Consider the following 7618-nt stretch of genomic DNA (forward strand, 5'->3'; position numbering starts at 1 on the left):
GTGGTCATGGGAGGCTGGGGGGTGGGGTAAAGGTAGTGAGTCTGAATACCTCTGCTTGTTAGCCCATCATAACCTGGTTGGTATTACTTGATGGGTGTAAACGTTGGGATTTATTCTGAGAAGATCCATTAAGAAGACCATGTACAACACTCATTCGCGTCATATGCAGTAACAATCTACCTATACCTCAGAATGCTCTAAAGATTCTTCTAAAAGCAAAGCTGCACTTACCGTTTCATAAATGATGCAGCTTGCCCCACGGTTAAAAAAAAAATAGTGCCTCCTCAACTACGGGATACTCTATCCATACCGCAGGTACACATCAATGTCCAACTCATTTTTGGGCCTTTAAGGTGGCACATTTAATGGAATCCTCGGGGTGGTCCTACACTCAGTGGACTTATTCTCCCTAAACCCGTTCATGATTTACTATACAACGGACATTTTTGATTGTGGAGAACATTTTGCAATACCCTTGATACAGTTTTAGAAAGACCTTTCCTTGCAGACGTGTTACTGAACAGACATCCCCCAAAACCTCATCAGGCAATCCTTTTAGAAAACCAGAATGAACCTTGCTGTGCAGGTGCAAACACAAAGGGCATTACCTAGGGTTTTTTTTTTATGGAGGGAGTCTAACTAGACTTTCATATTCTAAAACTTGTTTGTTCCTGATGCCTAACTAGGCTCAGCCATCTCCAGGAGTGCTGGATGATTACACTAACCGAAACATCCCATGCACTGATTAACTGCATTGTTTTGTTGCGTGAGCTTTCGTCCAGTCAATGAGGGAACTAAAATTGGAACTTGTCTCTCGTGCCACGCTGGGTTGACCATACTGCAAAAGCAGTTTCTCCAACCAGGCATCTTGAATTTGACCCCTTGTTTGTTTATTTTTTTAGTCAGGCTAAAAATAATTGTTCTCTTTTTGCGGCAAGGGCGCAAATCAAATTCCCAAGGGAGAAAAAGCCAAACCACACATTGCAGCCGTTGCGGTTAGTACGAATTGTTGTAAAATGTTCACATGAGTGTGCTTACCCCCAGAATTTGAGTGCCTTCCCAAGCTATGCATGGAGATGAGGGTGGGGGGGAGGGCCAGACTAGTTAAATATGCTCAGATTTCTAGGCCATTTGTAGTTCATATGATTTGCCATACCTGGAAACCCACAAGTGAACTGATGGATTTAACATCTTTCGTGACTGTAAAACCAATGATGATAAAACCTTACGCTGATCACTTGGCAGTACATCTACTTTGTGCCCCCCCCCCCGTGGTTTAACGCATCCCTGTAGGAGTGGGGGAGTCTCAGTAATGCAAAGTAAGTATTGCTTTACATTCGAGGTTCTTTAATGGTGGAGTTTATAGCCGACGGGAATGTGACATGCATATTGATGTGGATTGGAAGCCCCTGGGTGGCAGTGCAGAGGTTGGTTGAGTGGTCATGTGGGTGGTGAGGGGAATGGTGGAGGGATGAAGGTAGAGGTGCAGCTTTCCAACCTTGTATTTTGGTGTTTGGTTTGCAGGGCTCTCTTGCATGTTATGTTGGTGGTGTAAATTGATAAAGGGGGCTGCATTGTTTGGTTTGCCACATACACGGTTTTCCTTCCTGTCAAAAAGCATTGTGCGAAAATTATTAAATCCCGGATCACTCCAGGTTTTAATAATAATGCCAACAGGGTACACCCAGGAAGGAGAGTAATAGCACAATCTGAAGTGACTTGGGTGGACCTCTTTCTTAATGTCCAGTGTCCAACGTCTTAAGGGTGGTGCAACAAATACGGTCTAATTTACATTGTTTCTGATATGTTGGTCATGTTCTTGGAACAGGGTTGTTTGATGGGACTACTTTTCTTTTTCCTACAGAGGACTGCAACTCTTTGTAATGTGGAGTCTCCTGCAGCAGCTTCACCTTTGGATAGAAGGCTGATTGAGCTGGTAAATTTCAAGAACTTGTACAGTGATGAATTGTGTACAATGCCTCACATTTTGGATTCTACAGGCCTGCTTGCATTGGATGAATGCTGCCACTCCCACCCGTTCTGGTTAACGCCCAAGGCTGACTTTGGCAACAGCAGCTAGGATGTCTGCTGTGACCTGAAGCACCAAAAGCAAGCCAAGCCCCTCTTTTCACTACCCCAAGTGGGTGGGTGTATAGGACAGTGGGTCCCATCAAATGCTGGGCCCCATGAGTCAGATAGTTGGTAGCCCCCAAATGCCTGTTTCAGTTCTCTAGTAGTAGGTTCTCCCAGCAGCCTCCTGCCCTCCCCTGGAGTTTTGAGGATCACCAGCATGGGGACATGTGGCTGATCAAGGCAATAATGAAGCTGTGTCCGTGAGATCTGCATGTCCCAAATAGAAATAAGCTGCTGTCGTGAAGGTGAGCACCTTCCTTTGGCCTAAGCTCCACCCACCTTAGCCATGCATCTTCCTATCTGCTCATAATATAAGGATGTCTCTCACCTGGGTGTTGAGCTGATAGAATTGAGGAATTGTTGTTTGGACCAGGAGGGCCCAAACCCCTGCTCAGACAACAGGTGGGCACGCCCTGACATAAGTTGCCTCCTTCTATCCCCACCATCACCAGGCAACATTGCCCCTCCACGAAGGCATGGTCTCAAATGCAGCAACCTCACCCACGTCAGCCTCCTGCTAATCAGCACCCCCTCAACTTCCACAACACGTAAGTTGATGCTCACCAACCACCCATCCTCGCTGAGCTCATCACTAAACATGACGTTGACGCGGTCTTCGTCCGACCTATCCTCCGCACACTTGTTGGACATCCTTGTCCCTTGACAGCTACAGCATCCAGCTCAGAGACTGACCTTACAAGACGTGCAGAGGTCCTCGCAGTCATCCATAAGGCCTCCTGGCCCTGCACCAGACTTGAGGTCTACAACCTTTGCACCTTCAAACTCCCTTCCTGCCTGTTCCCTGATTGGGACAGTCTCCTTCCATCTCATCTATAGACCTCCCAAACCCAGCACCACTTTCATCAGACTTCACCGACCTAGTCACAAGCATGTTCTTCCTAGGTTACTACGACTTCTCCAGCATTGGATCTTTCATGGATTCACATGCTTAGAATATTCCCCGTCGTCAGACTGGGACCCCTCGATACACATATATAGCCTTTTTCAAAGGAAAAACTTTCGACACTTTTGTGTCCTATCTACGTCCTTCTAGGACCCGCCTACGCATGCTCCGCAGGCCGTGCTAGTATAAGAGGCCCGCCCCCGCGGCTCCCCTTCAGATTTCAACCGTCTCCAAAGTAGTGGGATCTCCTCGTGTTGTCCTACTGTTTTGTACTAGGTTGTGTCATTGGATTTCGAATCATAATGTCCTCTGTCAGGTAAAGCGCTGTTCCGTCCATGCGCGACATGTGGCTTAAAAAAGGTTTACGAGGGGGACGGACATATGGACTGCATATATTGCCTCCACCCTCACCATTCGGCGGAGACCTGCGACATATGCAAGGGGTTTTCTCAAAAAACCCTCAAAGACCAGAACCGACGCCTGGTGGCATGGCTGAATGATGGCGCGGGTACCCCCCATCGGAGGTGGGCTCCACACAGTCGGCGAAAACGTCGCGCCGAGCGGCCTCGTCGGAACCGCCGGCGAAGAAATCTAGACCGTCGGAAAAAGTCGTCTGGAAGTCACTCCACTAGAGACTCCTCGGCAAAGAAATCATCCTCATCAAAAAAGCATGAGAAGGAAAGGAAATCCTCCTCTGGCGATCATCACAGATCGACCACGAGTCGAGAGTCGAGTAAAAGCAGGCACAGTGTGGAGAAGGCGGGACCGCCAAAGTCTTCGTCAACGGCGGTCCAGTCATCGACCGCCTCCCTACCACTTGCACAGGGGGCATCCCGTCGACAAGGGCCTCGTCGACGGGGTTCCTACAGGAGGCCTGGAGGCCTGAAGTCTTTGACCCGACCCCCCCGGAGCCTTTGCTACAAGAACAAGCTATGTTGCTGTCCTCGGAGGATGAGAACGAGAGTTGCTGGCCCAGCAGACCTAGGGCTATGAGCGGCTGACAAGTCGTCGACGAGGGCCTCCGTTACACCGGTATCTGCCCCTCTCCTCAATCCGTTTTGTCGTATATTCTGTCCACGCTTCAGTCCTTGTTGCAGTCGTTGGACCAGCGACTACCCCAGGCAAGCCTGCCACAGTCACTCGACGAGCCGGGCCCGTCCCGTCAACCGACGCACCCACGCACGCCAATCTCAACACTGGCACAGGAGGAAGGTGAGCTGCCAGATTCGGAGTCCGACAGGGGGGGGCCATGTCGGATATCTCATTATCCCCCTCCAGGGATCCTACCTGGGAGTCAGAGGCGGAGTTGGAAAACCCCAGAAGCCCAGCTCACCCGTCCCCTCCGGACGACATTGCGTCATTCCCTTCAATGATGAAGGCATGCAAAGAATTTGGTCTGTCCCAAGAAGAACATAAAAAGGATTGTTTTTTGTTCGACCACATGGGCAATAGAAGGAGGTCGGTGTTCTCGATACCTATACTGGACCATGTATGGAAAGAGGGGTTGCAGACAATGAGACACCCATTCTCAGAACCAGCAGTGAAAGGACGCCTAGAAAAAAAGTTTAAGGCTCCAGAGTCTACCCCCAAGTGTTTATCCTCCCAACCAACACCGGACTCGGTGGTGTCGGCGGCAGCAGCGAGGAAGGCAAAGGCACAGCACAAGTGCACGACTCCTGAGAACGAGGCGAGACGCCAAGATGCCTTTGGCAAGAAAGTGCTCTCCGTGGGAGCGACCACAGTAAAGGCCGCAAACTCTCTGGCAATTGTGGCCAGATACGATAGGGAGATGTGGCACAGATTAGCTCCGCTGCTTGATCTTCCAGAAGAACAGAGGAAGGCGGCGATGCTACTGGTCCGAGAGGGTGAGGAAGCCTCAAATCACGCAATAAACATCGCGGTGGATCTCGCTGAGTCAGGCTTCAAGCAAGTCAACAATGGGGTGGTATTGCATCAAGTCATGGCTTAAGTGTACCTACTTCAGGCCAGAGGTGCAATACAAGGTCTTAGATATGCCCTTTGAGGGAGACCTTCTTTTCGGCGAGAAGGTGGACGAGGCCCTAAAAGGGATGAAAGAAGATTCGGACACGGCACGTTCATTGGGTGCCCTCCAGAGTGGCAGAAGTTACAAGTCTTTTTGTCCCTTTAGAGGGGCTTCAGGTAATTCGAGATTCTCTTCTGGAGACAGATCCTTTGCCAGATCGGCTTACCCCTCCCAGGGATACCGACATGCCTCACAATCGGCTAACCGTCGACGAAACTTCCAGTCTTCCAGAAAACGACCATCATACCCATCGTCGTCGAGAGACAAGCAAAATAAAGATCAGCAGTGACATACCACGCACCGTTCTGGGGGGGAAGAGTCTCAGCATATGTCGACGAATGGGAAAGGATAACGATGGACCAATGGGTGTTAGACACCATAAGAAACGGACACTCTCTGCAATTCAAACACAACCCTCCGCAAATTCCACCTGTGTTCACCGCTCAGTCCCATATGAAGGTACTGCAACAAGAGGTTACGCTCATGTTAGCGAAGGGCGTGATAGAATTAGTTCCAACATCACAGAGGTCAAGGAGTCTACTCAAGATACTTCGTCGTAAAAAGCCGAACGGCAAATGGCGTCCCATTCTAGACTTAAGCGATCTCAACAAGTCCTTAAAGAGCCTAAAATTCAAGATGCTCACTCTGCAGGAAGTGATCCGCGCAGTTCAAAAGGGAGATTTCCTGGCGTCCCTGGATTTACAGGATGCATATTTCCATATTCCAATGTGTCGGAAACACAGGAAATTCCTACGTTTTGTAATAGGGCGAACTCACTACCAATTCACGGTTCTTCCTTTCGGGCTCAAGAGCTCCCCCAGAACGTTCACAAAATGCCTGGCTCCAGTGGCTGCCTGGCTAAGGAAGCAAAGCCACCATGTATACCCATACCTCGACGACTGGCTGGTAAGGGGATCCTCCCCAGCGTCGACCAACACAAGTCTGCAAGCCACCAGGCAGCTTCTACAACGACTAGGATTTGCCATAAACTTCGAGAAATCCTCTCTGCGGCCATCGAGAACGCTGGTATTCTTGGGGGCACAGTTCGAGACTCAGTTAGGGCTGGTGAAACCTTCCCTCGACAGGACCTCAAGACTCATTCAACAAGCGGCCCGGCTACGGCGGAACACCAGGATCTCAGTGAGAAAGTATGTTTCGGTCCTGGGGGCCATGGCATCCTGCATCCATCTGGTGAGAAACTGTCGACTATTCATGAGGCCAATCCAAGAATTCCTCGCGGACCGATGGACACAGGCTCAGGGATTGTGGTCGGACAAGATAACCGTCGACGACGACAAGCTACGTCGGACCCTCCAGTGGTGGCAGAGTTCCCACAATCTGAGCAACGGTGTGCCCCTACAGGAGCCGGAGTTTGAGAGCACAATAGTTACGGATGCGTCCCTAACCGGATGGGGAGCGCACATGGGTGCTTTCCAAACGCAAGGTCGCTGGTCTCCAACGGAGTCACTCCTACACATAAACGTACTGGAACTCAGAGCGGTACGATGGGCTTTGAAGGTGTTCCTACCACACGAGTTTGCGAGTGCGAATACTGACCGACAATACAACAGCCATGTTTTATCTGAGGAAACAAGGAGGGACACGATCGAGGACTCTTTCCATAGAAGCCCAGAAAACATGGCATTGGGTTTCGAAACACAAAATTTCCCTCGTGGCTCATCACCTTCCAGGAGTGAGGAACGGCCAAGCCGACTCCCTCAGCAGAAGCATGGCCCAGATACACGAGTGGGAAGTGGACACGGGTCACTTGAGGAAAGTGTTCGAGAAATGGGGTCACCCCCCTCTGGACGCCTTCGCGACCAAAGACAACAAGAAATGCGAGCAATTTGCAAGCAGATGGCCCCAAGAGGGATCGGTGGGGGAGGCGTTCTCCTTCCCATGGACGGACATGTTCCTCTATGCTTTTCCCCCCCCGTTTCCCCCTCATACGGAAAACAATACAGTGGATACGCAGATACAATTGCCGGGTGATTCTAGTGACACCATACTGGCCGAGGCAACCGTGGTTCTCAGACCTCCTCCTATCGCTGGAACATCCCATAGCGTTTCCGAAAGTCCCGTACCTTCTATCCCGGGACAGAGGCACGGTGTGGCATCACGACCCGGACAGTCTCAACCTTACGTCCTGGCTCCTGACTTCTCGGAGTTCGGCGCCTTAGACATTTCAGAGGATTGCCAAAAAATTCACAGGCGGCTAGAGCCCCTTCTACTAACAAATCTTACTCCTATAAGTGGCAGAGATTCTGTGAATGGTGTAGAGGACAACAGGGCCTACAACCATTGTTGGTGACGCCGGAACAAGTTCTACCTTACCTGCTCCTCTTGGCAGAAAAGGGATTGTCCCCCCTCATCGATAAAGGTACACCTGGCAGCCATCTCGAGGTTCACAAGGAAGAGGCAGTCGTCTCCTCTATTCAGTGACAGACTGGTAAAACACTTCATGCGGGGTTTATTTCGAGCCTTTCACCCGGTGAAACGTTTTCCCCCGACGTGGAGCCTCAACACAGTGTTGGCAG

At 50.4% G+C, this 7618-nt stretch overlaps 2 non-coding genes across 2 annotated transcripts; both read left to right on the forward strand.

Annotated features, from left to right (window-relative positions):
- The first annotated feature begins 1168 nt into the window (after positions 1-1168).
- LOC138496906 (small nucleolar RNA SNORD2) lies at positions 1169-1240 on the forward strand. Its single transcript, XR_011278361.1, has one exon. It is a non-coding gene; the product is annotated as a small nucleolar RNA SNORD2 (small nucleolar RNA).
- Positions 1241-1601: 361 nt separating this feature from the next.
- LOC138496894 (small nucleolar RNA SNORA81) lies at positions 1602-1778 on the forward strand. The gene has a single exon (XR_011278350.1). It is a non-coding gene; the product is annotated as a small nucleolar RNA SNORA81 (small nucleolar RNA).
- Positions 1779-7618: the final 5840 nt, after the last annotated feature.

Source organism: Ambystoma mexicanum, chromosome 10, assembly GCF_040938575.1.
Source record: "Ambystoma mexicanum isolate Mex_15411 chromosome 10, UKY_AmexF1_1, whole genome shotgun sequence".
NCBI classification, from domain to species: domain Eukaryota; kingdom Metazoa; phylum Chordata; class Amphibia; order Caudata; family Ambystomatidae; genus Ambystoma; species Ambystoma mexicanum.